This window comes from Colius striatus, chromosome Z (assembly GCF_028858725.1).
Source record: "Colius striatus isolate bColStr4 chromosome Z, bColStr4.1.hap1, whole genome shotgun sequence".
Classification (NCBI taxonomy): domain Eukaryota; kingdom Metazoa; phylum Chordata; class Aves; order Coliiformes; family Coliidae; genus Colius; species Colius striatus.
In genome coordinates this window covers 53,927,906-53,943,879 of record NC_084790.1, presented here as the reverse complement: position 1 = coordinate 53,943,879, position 15,974 = coordinate 53,927,906, and the positions used below count along the sequence as shown (strand labels likewise).

At 38.7% G+C, this 15,974-nt stretch overlaps 1 long non-coding RNA gene across 1 annotated transcript; it reads left to right on the top strand.

Moving 5' to 3' along the window:
- The first annotated feature begins 72 nt into the window (after positions 1-72).
- LOC133628911 (uncharacterized) lies at positions 73-6,358 on the top strand. The gene is made up of 3 exons (XR_009820898.1): positions 73-347; positions 4,801-4,917; positions 6,119-6,358. It is a non-coding gene; the product is annotated as an uncharacterized LOC133628911 (long non-coding RNA).
- Positions 6,359-15,974: the final 9,616 nt, after the last annotated feature.

Here is a 15,974-nt window from a genome sequence, read left to right as displayed (position 1 = left end):
CGGGGCCGCGGCCGGCGGCGTTCTCGTGGGAGGGCGTGGGGCGGGGCTCTGGTGGTTGTGCGCGGACGTGAGCGCAGGCTCGAGCAGGCATCCCGGGATCCCAGCGCTGCTACGTCTGTGTCTCCCGTCAGCGGCGGCCGAGCCGATCTCGCCTCACAACCCTCAGAGGCCCGCGCCTTCGTCGGCGCTTGGTGCTGCCGGCGCCTGTGTGGAAAGTGGGTGCATTTGGCAGAGGTTGCGTAGTGATAAAGTGAGAGCAGCCGTGCGGGATTAAAACAAGCCTGGTGAGGAGGGCCTGTGAATCGTCAGCAGCGACATTGCTGGTGCGGCTATGGTTTGGGGGCAAGGTGAGCGCAGGGAGTAGTTGTTTAGTTAAACAGTGTGTGTGAGGCATCACGGCTTCGGCTTCAGGCTTCTACTAGTTGCTGACATTTCTCCCCCAAGTGGTGAGTTAGGTTAGAGTCCTGATTCATCTAAGTATTAAGGTTTTTTGGGTTTAGGGTTTTGGGTTTGTATTTTTTTGGTAGGTTTTATGTCGTTAAGGCTGTATTCTTGAATCATGTTTTCATGTTTGCCCAAGCCCTTTTATTCACATATTAAGGAGAGAGCAGAAGCGTGTGGCATGAGAGACAAAGCTATAGCTTTAGATGAAGTGAATGAGGCTTATTAATCATCTCTTGTAGCCGGAAAGTAAAACGAGGTGGGAGAGAACTAAAGGTAGATGTCCACAACTACTGCAAGGGCAGTGCCCATGTTATAAAGGAATAGCTACCAGTAGAAGCCATCAGGAAAGTTTACTGAACAAGTCTCTCAGGACTGCATGTTAAGAGGAATTCCTCTAGACTGAGCTGTCTCAAAACATGACTTACTGCATGTAAATTACCCGGTTGTCATCAAAGACCATGTTTTGTCCCGACACCTAAGTCCTGCTCTTTTAACATCTTTCTGTTAATAAATTGTTACAGCACAAAAACCACATCCCAGGTTAAATGCTTCCATTTGGACACAAACAGTGAAAGAGAAATGAGTTATCGAGAGTACATATATATATTAGAATGCAGACAAAAAATGTAGTATACTTTGAGGGGAAAACCAAAAAACTTGTTAGTCTTTACCAAGAAATTTCATACCATAGGCTTTTAAGCAGGCAACTTGGAAATGCCTTACAGTCAAATTCCCTGCGTCCATATAGATGACAATCAAGGCTTCTGTGACAGAAGACATCCTTGCTGTAGTCTCCTTTGAACTGTTTTTGGCCTGCTTTTATGACAACCAGCCTTCTAAACTAGGAGATGGAAACAATATTGAGGAGTGTAGCAGCATCTCATCTATTAATCTCCCCTTCTGATCTTTACATTAAATACATAAATAAATAGCACATTATACATCCTGAATAACAGGACTTTCAGAGTCATTCTTTATTAATTACATTTTGCCAAGTTCATGAATGTAAATGAATGTACAGAGGAACATCTCAAAGAGAATCCATGAAATCATTAGCAAGGGGCCTGTCCTTAGTGCAACAACATCCTAACACGTATGTGCACATAAGAGGCAAACATGCTTCCATCTCTGTGCTACTCCTGATGAACAATGTCAGGTTGTGTGCTGAGCGCAGCATTAATGAGGGAAACAGCTAATGCTCTTAATAGCAACTATGTTGTAGGATTTTGTTGTTAACCGTACCTTCTGCAAAAAGAGATGAAAATGTTTGTAATGTTTGCATTGCTGATGTGGTTGCTTTCTCTATGGAGAGCCATGAAGTGTATAACTGAAAGTGGAAATAATGGTGGTACAGTGTTTCATTCAAAGTGTCGTCATCTAAACTATGTTATTTTTGGTACATTTTTTTGGACAGAATCAAGAACATCTTGAGATGCTTAGATTGGTAATTTCATAATAATAGACTGGTTTACTCATAGGTTATTTGTACTTGAGTACAAAAATATAGGCACATTTTTCAGTGTTGTGTTTTCATAATAACCCTGTGATGCAAAAGCTGTGTAGAAATTAAGTGCATTATGGGGACTAAGCTCCCAGCTCTGTCAGTGGCCATCAGGGCACAGTTACAGGATATGGCAGTGAGACTATGATAACAAAGCTCGACAGAATTAGGAAAGCCTTTTGTGCGCAGAGGTCCGGTTGTCAGTTGTCATCAAGTTCACCTAGTTGAAGATAAGACTTGCTTGCAGCTGCGTACTCAGTGACTGCCATGTTGTTTCCTGAAGTGCTCATGCAGAGCTATGGGAACAACCCAGGACACTGAACTATCATAAGCCTAGATACAAAAGTCCTGATATTGGAAGGCTAGTGGAGGGAAGGAGGAGACGCTGCTGATGGCAAAAGTAGATATGGGATGACAGTGTTGCAGGAGGGTACTTCTTTTCCACAGTTGCCGCTATTAAAGACTCCTAGCATGGATTTTCAGCTGTTGCCATGAACTATCTTTAAGATTCTGCAGCTAGCTGTCACCTAATGTTGTATCTGCTGCTGTCACACGAACAATTATGGAGGGTCAGTCTTCGTATGTGTATTTTTTTTAAATAACCCTTCTCTCCACTATTATCACTACCAGCAGCATAACTCAAAGCCGAAAAATCCCCAACCCCACAACAGACTGTTAGCAAGGTATGGTCATGGTCAATGTCAAGAAGTTCTTGCCATGCTGCTAACATGGCAAGTAGTTTACGTCATGTAAACTACAGAAGGTGTGTGACAATGCACGAGCATCTACATTATGTATATCAAAGTATTTTTATTAACTCATCTTGATTTCTTAACCCTGGTTATGGCACAAACAAGTCCTACACCTTGCAGATTCTTGTTGCTGAAACGTGAAGATTGCCGGAATTAGCCTGTTATTTAAATTGCCTGTTTTATTAGTCATCCTTTAACCCACCAAAAATTGACTTTTCCATTGAGGACAGATCTATATACACAGAACAAGGAAGGCAAATGTTCAGCTCATTGTCCTATAGACCATCCTCAGAGATTTCTTCAGAGGGTGAATTATAATAGTTGTTACCATCCTAAAAGAAGATATCTGAAGAAATTTCAAAGTATTAATATCAGATTTTTTTAAAAAAATAAACAGTAAAAGGGAAGTTATTTGCTGTAACACTACAGGAAAAATCTTATATTATTTTGAAAGGAAAAGGAAAAAAAAAAAAACAGTGCATTATATGCTAAGGCAAGTTAGCTGTAAAGCCGTGAGTTTTAAAACAGCACAAAGAAAAATCACTCTGATTATTGCAGACATTTTCTGAATTCAGCCAAGAGAGATGGAAGCAATATTCCCATGAAGAGACTGGTTTTTTTTTAAGGGGAAAGATAGTTTGTTCTATGGTTACTGCACAGTCAGCAGTGCTTATGTACACTATATAACTTCAAACACTGGGACAATACTCGTTTACAATAGCTAGACCTTCATCATTTTACCACACAAAACAGTCATCCTGGAATAGACCAGTACAGTCCTTTGGATAATTGTTTTATTTATACTCACTTGCTGTCCATTTTTTTTCTAATTTTGTTTTTATACACAACTGGTTAAACAGAACAAAAAGCTAAAGGGAAGTACAAATAATGAAATTATATTCATTCATTCTGCCTGTTTTTCTTAGCAATCATTTATTCACAAATGGTCACAAAATCATTTGGCAACATTATTTACCATTTGATATTTTATAACTTTATGCACTTAATAAATATTAATTTCAGATCATTCTCTAATTACCTCAGTATCCATTTCACGTGAGTCAGCACTGTTTTTAGTTTCCCACTAGACAATTTATGTAACTAACCAGCAGTATAGAACTCATTTTCATGAGTTTTGTAATAAAGTTTCTTTTTTTTTTCAGTGAATGAACTGAATAATTGTCACATTTTTATTCTGAATTTCAGAGATGTATCTATTATTTGGAACTGACTTTCACCAAGCATTCAAGAACCGGAACCTGAAATTTGCAAGTAAATGAGTAAATTTGCTAGTCATAGTTACAGTTTAGACAGGTTAGAAGTCAAATAAATTTGGGCCCAAAATACTTCCCTGTGTCTACTTGTCTCCGAAAATAGAGAGGAAACTCAAAGCAGAGCTCTGAAAATAGGAAGGGAGGAAAGGATTTGAAAGTTCTGAAAGCAACCTGTATCACTGAATAGATTGTTCATTGTCAACATCAACATATGTGCCAATACCCTAGGTCATCAGATTTAACATAGCTGCCACAACATTTGCAGAAGACTGAGGTTGTTTGGAATAAAATCCACACAGAAGCAACCCCAAGGACTTCAGTTTGGTTTTCCTAACTGCTATAAATTCAGTAGGGAATATTTTTTTCAAAAATTACTCCATGTCAGTGAAAATACCTTTGGAAAGACATTATCTTCTTTCAGACTTTATTGTCTGACAGTGACTAACAAATAGGCTCAGTTTTTTGAATAGCCTACCACTGAAGTATTTGCTTTGTGCACACAGTCACTTTGCCAAAAGGCATTGTGGTTTCTGAGTACGTCTAGAAAATTGCATTCCCTGAAGGTATTTGATATTTGAAGGATCCAAAATGTCCAGAATCACAGATCATTTTTTAACGTCTTGACTTTAGGAAATAAATTTATTCTTTAATATTTGGGAACACATAATGCATCTTCTTAAAGAGAGCACCAACATTATGCACTGTAGAATTAGTCTCATGTGCATTTGCTAACATGTAAATTTCTAGTAACTGTGAACAAACCAGTGGAAGCTGCTGTGTGTGAAGAGAAATTAATTAAGCTTTGGTGATGCCTGCATGTTTTTACCAGGTGACAGCCCCTGCCTGAAGTACAGGGTATGAAATACAGTTGCAGTACTTTACATGGATATGGGAATTGTGGACAAAATGGTTCAAGAAATGGGAGCTCTTGTATTTGAAAGCACTGGTAGGTATGATGACCTTTAATTGTCATATGCTATGCATTTAAATTGTTCGATTTACCAAATATTCCTGGAATTTTGCAAACATTTGCTGTACTGTGCCACCTGAAACTCAGGAAAGTGCACTTGAATTATATTGCTATAGATATTGTATTGATATGTTATCCATAACACAAGTGTTGCCTATTATGCCCTGACTCTGCTGTTGAATTTGAAGAGCAGTAATTTTAGTCTGAAGATGAACAGTAAAGGAGAACATAGACATCAGATACAGGATTCTGCCCCTGGTAGGCTATTGGACATCATCTGCACCATAAAACACCACCTTTATCCAAGAAGCAGGATCCTATCTCACAAGTGTGAAAATACAAAACACACTTGCAAGTATCTTCTTGAGCAGATATAAAAGACAAAGTAAAAGAAAATAAGAAAACAGAGGCATTTTCTTGTATAACATCAGTGGATATTAGTTTCATCTGCTGTGTGTCTTCGTTGTAGGCACTTGTCTGGACTGAGATGCATCCTAAATAACCTCTGACAGTGTATTAGGGTGCCCACAGCATTAGCAGTGCCCTCTGCAGGCTTTGATTTGGTAAGGAGAGAGCTGTAGCAACTTCACACCTAAATATATGTGTTTATAGTGGTTAAGCTAATTGTTTTTCAATATTTGCTAGCAGAGCGTCATCTAAATTTGGGGATTTTATTCGCAAGCTGCTTAGAAACAGAAACAAAGTGCTGTAAGTGAACATCCCCAGAGACAAATTACACACTTCTTTCAAGAGCTTTGTTTCCTGTCAGTTCATATGTTAACAGCCATACAACATCCTGGGCAACAGGAATTCCAGTTTCCATCTTTCTCCCCGTAGGAGCTCATCTGTCTCTATGCTGACCCGAGTGTCTGAAAGAAACAGGTGATCAACTCGGTTTTTAGTTCTTCATGGTCAATGGCTATAGTGAAAAAAACCAGCATTTTTAAGGGTCTTGTGTCAGATTCAGCCAAGTTGATACTGAGCTAGAGCTGTCACACTATCCCTAAAATAAAGCTGCAAGTACAACTGAAATTGCCACTATTAGAGAAGACATCATATTTTGAGCTGTTTCCTGTTCAAGTCCCAATTTAGAATAAATTATTATGAAACTCTGCTTGTTTATCTGTTTGTTAGTGATATATCTATCGTGGCATAAGATACTTTTTTTGCTTTGCAGGGCAAAACTCAGAAATCATTCATCTCCTGGTAAATCACATGAAAACTAATTGCTCATCCCAAACTGTCATTGATTAAATGGTAACCCATTCAATGCAATATCGTCAGTATGAAGTACGGTCTTTCCATTATTGCATTTATGAGTAAGTTACTCTTCTTTGTGCCTATCCTCTGCACATGAAACAAAATATGTTTTCCAGTCAGGAGGCTCAAAACAGTGAGGACAATTATACGCCAAGGGTTCTGGTTTGAGACTGTGCAGGGCTATCTCTGTGGTTTCTAGGAAGTCACCTAAATCTTTGTTGTTAAAATCTTGCTAATAATACATGCCTTGTCAAATTGTTGTGTGTGTGAATTAGTTAAGGAGACAGATTCCAAGTTGTTGGTCAAGCAGAAGCTTGCATATAACTTCAGCTGATGATCTGAAGGGGCAAAAGGTGCAACATCAGGACTAGCTAGTAATGTGCATGCACGCAGAAAATGTGAATGCTGCCAGTTACAGTCTTTCTTAGATGGACTTCACAAATACTAAATAATAAACCCATTAATGAAGAATGAGTTATAAAAATTGTAAATAGCTGTTTCGCTTTATGTGCATTTAGAAAAATCTCTGACTATCCTGTGTCCTGTTTGACGTTTGTAAATAAACACTGGGTGGAGCTGTAGAGCTTGTACTTGGCGACGTAAATTTGCACCAGAACAGCAAAACAAAAGGGGAAGTGCTATATTCTGCTTGTAGGCTGCTCTCCAGTAGTCACTTTTTTTTGTCGGTCACTAAACCGTGCCAGCCTTTCAGTAGTTCCTTGACAGAGTTAAATAGGCATTTTCCTAAGTGTAATCTAAGCACTTGTTTTCAGCTATGTGATCTTGATAAAAACAGGGAAGTATTTCAGCTTTTGTAAACCATGCCCACAAAACTGCTGAGCAGGAGGCAAACTGGTGTAATGCTGGCAGAACAAAACACAGTTCACCACACTGAAGCTTTTTTGTTTTGGTAGGCTACTCATGTAACATCATATACCAGTTTTCCAGCTTGGGGACTGGTTTATGACTTGGATTAATACTTATCATTAAAAAAAAAAAAAAAAAGACAATGCAAAATGAGCACATGCTCAGGCAGAAATATTTCCTTTGTTCATCTTTTTAGAACCATGAGGAAACATGGCACCAATTGTTCTTAAACAATCCTGGGAAACACTTGCATATTTACAATCTTATTAAGAAAGATCACTAGGCTTTATTAAGAAAAAATCACTAGGTTTTATTTATACTGTACTTCTATATTAGGAGCTATATTTCTGTTTTACTTATGTAGATCAGTGTGAATTGCTGACCAACCCTGAATGTATTGAAATAATCTCATTGACCAAAAATACACGTGCCTGATGGAAGACAGATGCAGCAAGATATTCAGTCAGAAGACATGTGCTTTGAGTTCCTCATTGAGCCAATGTCAGCCTTAGTGGTAGTTAAATACATCAAACACTTTAGAACTTTTAGTGCACTCCTAAACCAGGGCTACAATTTTGACTCAAACACTCTTTTAATCATTAATGTTTTGCTCTAAGAAATACTATCTCAATATTACTTTACTGATAGCAACAAGAATATTATTTTATCAGTGTAGGTTGCATAAAAACTTAAAGTGTGCTTGTCACTAGAATGCTGTGGGATATTCTCACCTGTTTACATCAAAAAGTGTATCAAGGGCACCAAGACAGATCAAAGGCCTCAGAACTGCAGGATCTCACCCAGGGTTAAGCTCAGTACACAACATATGAGAAATTATCATACATTATGTGAAAAGGACTGCAAATGTGAAAGTACATGTAAGATACATGAGTAGGGGCATGTGTGAGGGTCACTATTGACCTTCAAGACTGATCAGCCAGAGAGAAGGAATGGGATTAGGCCACTCTCATGTTCATGCTTTTGTGAATTTGGTTTGTATTTACACGGGAATCACAGAAGGAAGAGTCAAGGGAGCAAACACAGCAAAATCTATTCAACACAATGGTATGAATAAGGACCTGGTGTTCACTGTCTCTTCCAGTATAAGACCTAGGGAATAGATACCTTTAGGTAGGTACCCTCCCCATTTTGTGATGATTTCCAAAACCAGTGGATCAGCCAGTATCTGTTGTTCCTTGAAGATCATAAAGATTGCATAAAGGATAACAATCATAACACCAAGAATCAAAAAGGGTGGGTGGATGTTGGGACATCCCTTTTTTCTATTGTATTTAGCAACAGGACAAGGGGTAATGGGATGAAACTGGAAAACAAAAAGTTCCACCTAAATTTAAGAAAAAACTATTTCACTGTGAGGGTGAGGGAGCAGTGGCACAGGCTGCCCAGAGGGGTTGTGGAGTCTCCTTCCTTGGAGGTCTTCAAGACCCACCTGGACATGTTCCTACGAGACCTGATCTAGGTTACCCTGCATCTGCAGGGGGGTTGGACTAGATGATCTCTAAAGGTCCCTTCCAATCCCTACCATTCTATGAGTCTATGATTCTATGATCCAGGATAGAAAACAGAGCCAAAGTATGTCACCTTGTTCCTTCTGAGAGCAGCCATTTGAATTTTCAATGCAGTTACTCCTGCTTTTTCAGAAATAGTTAGCTATTTTGCTGCTGCTTTTAGCAGCAACTGTTTCACAAAGTAAGAGGCTCAAATAAACATGGTACTGTGACACTTAGGTAGATGGCCTGCTGCTTGGGCAGACAATATATGCAGGGAAGTAGTTCCCTTACATTTAAGTGTATTTACTGTAGTACAATCTGCTCTACTTATTAGGCTTGTGTAAATATATGACATCTGTTTATACAAAGCAGCTGGCAGCACTGAGATCTCCAGTTACCATCATTTGGAGGAAAACAAGCACAACCTTATCCTGTTGTCCCTGCCATCCAAAAGTCAGAGAAAGAATCTCTCATTTCATGAACAAAAATGTCTTAAAAGACACTGTTAAAACACTGATGAAAAGTTAAACTTAAAACTACCAAAGTGGAAAAAGATCAAAAAATTGGGGTAAAAATACAAACCAGATTCCCTAATTCATTCCTGTTTTTTTTCTCTTACCTCTTTGTGGTCTTTTTAAAATTTAATTAACAATTTAAAATATTTTCAGGGACATCATAGTCACAAGGAGGGGCTTTAAACCAGATTGTATTCCTCTTGCACCCACAGAGTGACTACCATGATTTATTTCAAGTGTTTTTATGGTTGCTCTTCACAGACCACGTCTTCATGGCACAAATCCCAATTCTGCAAAAAGCCATGCTATGTTGTGCCTGTGAACAGTACACACACAGACACATACACACACATTGCCCCCACCCCCCACCCAGAAGAGCAGTTTATCTTGTTCCCTATTTCTGCTGTGAGGCTTCTGGTTTCTAAACCAGCAGCAAACCCCTTTACTAGAGCATTTACTTCATGACACTGCAAGATGAGAGCAGTTTCCCATGAAAAGTTAGGTTTCAATATACATATCAAACCAGTTCATGTGTTCTTGTCCTGGGAAAAACCCAGATTTGAACCAATGTCAGGCCAGATGCCAAGGGCAAAACTTCTTTGATTAAAACTGACTGCTTTTTTTGTTTTTAGGCTTAAGCAGTCTGAGTGTCCAAGTAGGAACTCAGTGAGTAACTGCAGCTTGTTACTCTTCTTTATTAAAGGTTATGAATGAAAATTAACATGGGTAACACTTAATGGGTGGGAAATGGTATCTCAAAACTCACAACTCCAGGAAAGCTGATGACCTCACAGATATGGACCTCAGCATGTGGTAAAAAGAGCTCATGGAATCTTTAAGATAGGAGCACAGAACTGGAGAAGGTCTCGTGATTATCATGTTCAGCACCCCAGTGTCGCAGGAACTGAGTCATACAATCTCTTACACAAACTTATTGAGCTCTTTACTTTTCTTATTGAACTTAAAAGCTTCTGAGCCTCCCTGCTCTCAAACTCTCAAGAAGCCTGGTCTCTACACTGCATTTAGCACAAAGCCACATTATAGCTTTTTTTCTATGTCACTATTAACTTTTAAACAACTCCTTTCCATTGTGGTGGTCTATTCCTTCAATAATGTAAGCAAGATACTTTTCTTAATAGCAATACCCTCCTCCCTGTCAAGCAGGCAGGCAAAATCAAAGGAGTACTCAAGTACTACAAAGGGCAAGGACAAAAAATGACAATTATGCAGGCTTGGAAACCAGAAGTTTAATTATCTCAGTTATGATCTTGTTTTAAAATAACATACCAAGGACCAAATCACACGTGTAACCGAGAAGTGGAGCTAAGTTACGTATGCAGATGTGCTGCTGTAACTGGACGGGTACTTGAGGCAGACCAATTAAAGAATAAAGCTGAAAATATGCAGATCAATAAAGGATGTATGACCTATATCAAGACCCAGCAGAGAGAACATGCATAAGTTGATGACCTCTGACTTTAGAAAATCCTTGACCTTCTCTAGAAGGGGCTGTGAGCCCATCTGTCTAATCAATTTTGCTAACAACTTCCTACAGTTCTTCAAAGCTTTCCCTATTTGATTCAAGAGCCTTTCAGCTTCTGCCTATTGGCAGTTCTGTCAGGCAAGATGCACAACTAAATCTCCGTGTTTCAGACTGTAGCCAGTCACCTAGGAGCACCAGAAACACTAAGCTATCCCAGTGACAGTTTGGCTTCCAGGATAATGACACTCGTTTGAAGTATCAGGGATTGGGCAAGGTCAGCAGTGAGCAGCGTTGGCATGTACGCTGACGTGACTTCCAGAGTATGTCTTGTTCAAGACCGTCTTCACTAATACAAGCAAATTTGTCACAACCTTGTGCTCTTTCCACTTCCTGCTTCCCAATATGGGGTACAATTGTAAAACTCATCATTGTAAAAATCATGGGAATATCTGACCCAACTGATTTCTTTCCACTAGAGGACACTGGGATGGGACTCTGATCTTCTGTCCTCTTGCAGCAATTGTCATACATTTTTCCAGTCTTGGAAAACTGGACAACTTTGTATAGGTAGAGTTTGAGACTTGTTGTAAAGAACCTGAACAATCCTTCACAAACTGTAACAGAGGGGCAATTAAAACAACTAATCCATTGATTTCTTCTGAAGTTAAAGCATTAAATCTATGTCAACAGCAGAAGGTATGGGAAGGTGAAAATAGTTCTCACTAATAGCATATACCAATCCTCATCCAAGTCTGTGAAATTCAGACTCTCATATAAACAAGCTGCTCATCTGGGAATTCTCCAGACTGTCCATCTCTAGGTATAATGAACCATATTCTGCTCCTGGCTTTGAGGATTTGACTAGTCCAGAGGGAAATTTTATCTCTGACATCTCCCTCAATATCTCAGCAAGGTCTACACCCTGTGGTTTAAATGCTACTTTGCAACTCTTGAGTAGTATGAGGTATGCACATGGCAAACATACAGAAACTCAGACACTTCACATAGAGGTCTAAATATGTTGCTTTTGCTCAGTAGATTTGCTGCTCTCTTGCTGACTTAGTTTTCTTACTAGTGATAGACAACTCCATGGACAAGGGTTGCAATATTTTTAGGTTGTATAGAAACATCCCTCAGAAGTTCATGGCTTCTTTTATGAGCCAGGAAATTATTTGAGCTCATAACACTTCATCTTAGCTTACTACTCTCACAAAAACTGAGTCCCTTAAAACAAAAGTTTTTGACCTTCTCCTGTTCTCTTTTCCCACCAGAAGCTTCTCCTTTCTCAGTGGCATTCTCAGGTTTATATGTCTTTTCACTGGCATCTATCTGCTTTGTTCTGCCAGGTTTTACTTTATGCTCCACATATACAAGCCAAAAAGAGTTATTTCACTTTTTGTCAACTTAGCATTTTGGTTTAGCTCTTGCCAAGCTGGAGCATTGTTAAGACTGGCAATTGCTATTGTAGATTTGGGAAGAATATGTTCATCATCTCACCTGAAAATAGGTGGATATCATGCACAAATGCAGTCATCCAGTAGCACAACAATCTCCTTGCTAGAAACATTTCCACTACAAATAGAACTCTAAATTTCTGACTAGATAGATTCCTCACCTCACCACAGAGAATCTTATCTTCACCAGCTGAGACTCATGTAATCGTCTTGGCCCACTGCTTGAAAAACACATGTATGTGGAATGCACTTGAACTCACTCTTGAAATTTCTCCTGCATGTGGTTGGTTCAATTTCTTTATGTAAAGTGGTTTCTAATGCAGATTTTGCATGAAAGATTTTTCACTTCTCACTCGGAAAAGCCCATTAAGAAAAGATGGTTGTGAGTAAACAAACCTCAGCTGCAAAAAAAGGGTAGTGAACATAAAAGCCAAAAGTAAACACAATATGAACTTGATTAATGTTTCTTTAAATTCAGCTTTCAACAATGTTTGCATGGTGCACTTACCTGTGTCAGCTATCTTTTACCATATGGCTGCATACTGAAATTAAGTGAAATATTATGGTCACTGAATATAAAATAGGACACATTTTAAAATACACTGAGGAAAATCAGGATGTCTTGTCAAATCGGATGGCAGCCATTGATCCAGCTACACTTTCAGTAGAGTATAAGAAAAGCCAGGTAATTACAAAGGATACAGAAGCTAATTTGAATACAAATTTACAAAGGTCACTTTAGGTTAGAAAGGACTTCTGGAGGTCACTTAGTTCACTCCCACAGAAAGAAAAGCTGACTTTGGAGTTAGATCTGTTCCAGTAACAGTGATTCTTTACAGTATAGAGATGGTTTGTAAAACCCTTCTCCTTTGCTGTTTTGTAAAGAAGGAAGATACTGGTTTTATGGTAAGCAGTATGTTTCTGTCAGGTGAAGGAAGAAATTCTGTAAGATGACTGCACTAATTCTTAAGAAAGAAGTGGAATTTTGTTCATTAGCACACCAAGCCTTTAAAAGGCGTTTACAAACGCTTGCAGTAAGCTTTGGTCACAATCAGCTGGTAGTTTTCTTATATGCAGATGTAAAGCTTATAAAACTTACCTTTCAACTGGCCATTAGAAGTCCTTCTTCCACTTCAGCCTCCTTCCAAAGATATTAACGTTCTTGGTGTTAACTACTGTTTTCAGTCGTGTCCTTACCAATGGAAATCAAGTAAACAGAGTGGGTTTAGGATATCAGTATGAAAGTGAATGTGGTTCAAATCAGCTAATTTTACTCTCTTCCACGTTCTGTATCAAAGAGTTAGCTGCAACTCACAGATACTAAAACTACTGCTGTGCTAGAAAAGCCCAGATGAACCTCCTTGCAAGCCTTTAAAATCCATGGTGAAGAGCAGAGGTGAGCAATGAGCAGGAAGACTAACCAACCAATTTACTCTTCACTCCTGAATGGCAAATACCTCACTTACAGTAAAGCAGAAAGTAGCATTCATTAGCCAGATAAGAAGAATTAAATACTTAAAGGCTATTTTTAAAAATACTTGCATGGGGAAAAGGGTCATCATTAGAATTCAGTCTGCTGTGTTTTTGATGACTATAAACCATTGAGTAGATTCTTTGCACATCTTTTCATTCAAACATTTTATCAACTTTAGCTGAATCTGTGCCTTTATGCAGTACCCTAACATATTATTGCTTATGGCATTCTCCTAATTGGAACAAATATACTCAGATGCTAGAGGAGTTACATATCAGAAAAGATAACAGAAGCTTCCTATGCAAGATATCCACTCTGAAATGCCAGTTGAGAATGTAAGTGCTAAAGTCATTCTCTACAAACTAATCTTTATATTACATCTTAAAAAATCTAGTATTTTATCATCTAATAATATCAGCTTTTGACTCAAAGTAAACTCCAAAACAGTTTTTAAAAACCCCTCAAACCCTTCAAACATTTTGTGAGCAGTTTATCTGTATCTGAAAACTTGTACTTCAGCTGTTTAATGGTAACAGCGTGTAAAACAGCAGCTGAAGCAGAAAGAGCAGACTCCTTTTATCACACACATATCATATGATCAATATGCTACAGTAAAAAACAGCCTGTGCATGAGTTCATAGACACATGGTCAAGTTGCTGACAAGCTAACTTTCACATACTAAGATGCAACACTCATCCTGATTTATTTTTACTCCAGTTCATAAGTATCCACTGAGAGCTGGTAAAACTTGTAAACCAAGATACATTTCTGGATAAGCTTATGACTATTACAGTAAATAGTACTAATGCTCCTTTAGTGTGAAATGGAGTGGATAGAGCATAGGACTGTCATGTAAAGCTGAGCTGCTTCTGCCTAGGGGTGCCAGGTGAAACCTTTCCATCTACAGACCATTAAGAGGGAAAAAAGGGTCCTGTTTGCTATGCCTGTAAAACTGTTAGAAAGTGCTGCACACACCTGTTCTTCCCTGCCCACACCATGGCAACGTTTGTTCAGCAGCATATGGTAACATCAGGATGGCTTTCATTTTGGTAAAGATCAATGGTAATCACCATAATCTAGTTTCAAAGGCTATGATGTACTATTTATATTCATCCACATAAATTCAGTTTGAATTGCATCCATTTTATGATTTCAGGGAAAAATAAATACAAAAATGCAAAATGAAGTCCTTCCAGGAGGTCTGTAGGTTAGAATTTTTTCACTGTAGATGACAGAATAGCTCATAGTTCACAGCAGAGTACAGATCTGTCATGGGGAGAAATTGCTTGACCTTAGGCACTGAACCTGAAGTATTGCTAGGTGATGCAAGCCAGGGCAGTTCCCCAAGCTGCTATTGCACCTGAAGCTAGGCAATGCTTTAAGAAGCTGCCTCTGAATGCGTGACATCTATCTGATTTGCCATGTCAGCAAAGACATAGCAAGCCTGGTGCAGATTTGCTTCAGCTGAATCTGATGGCTACAAATGAGTATTTAAAGATACAATATGTAGATATTAATGTAATGACAGAGATTTGTTTTTCTCTTCCACAAGCAAAATCAACAGCAGTACTGCTATTTAACATCAGTTGTCCTGATGAAACAAAGGAGAGTGTGAGTGCTGTCTTTCTGCTCTCACAGTAGCACTGTAGGCCCCCTTTATGCTGGAATAAATAGCTGCAAAGTACCGCCAGAGAAACAGCTACCATCTAAACCCAAAGTACATGCTATGAAGAGACCCTTAACTTTGGGGATACACTATCTTTTTGTGAAACAAGTAACACTCTTCTAAGAGCAAGATAGTAACAGAACTAGTTTCCGTGTGACCACTTTTCTTCACTCTTGTTACACTGTCTTTGGAGAAAACAGCTCACCAAGGTCAATGGTTTTTGATAATAACATGCCAATCCTCCACAATGTCCTTGCTTCACCATCTGATGACTCCTTAAGATCCAGTGTTGCTTCTTGTTGGGCATTTTTTGCAAAACTAGCACAGGATAAGCTATGCACTGTAGAAGCTATGCCTAGCATACAGTGTGTTTGGAGCTGAACAAGGCATTTTTAGGCATTCAGTTAACAGGAAGAACAAATATGTGCCTGGCATGGAAAAAGACTCATCTTTTAAGATTACTGTTTAAAAGAAATCATTAGAGAAATCTAGCTGAGCTTCATTTTCACTTTTGCTTCCAAATTCCTCCTAAAGAAAGTTTTGTTGAGTAATCAGTTCAAATGTAAAACTTCTTAATGTCAGGTCTTGGTTTGGTTTGTTGGTGTGGTTTTTTTTGAACCTTATTTACTATGGGATTTTACATAGACTGTGTATGACAATTCTCTCCTGTGACATAATGTTGGTTTACTGTTGGTGCTGGGATTTTTTTTTTTGGCTTGCCCTTTGATTTAACTTCAGCCTCGCATTGCTTTTGTGATGTGAAATATCTTCCATATATTGCCATATTGGTGGATAATTTCCA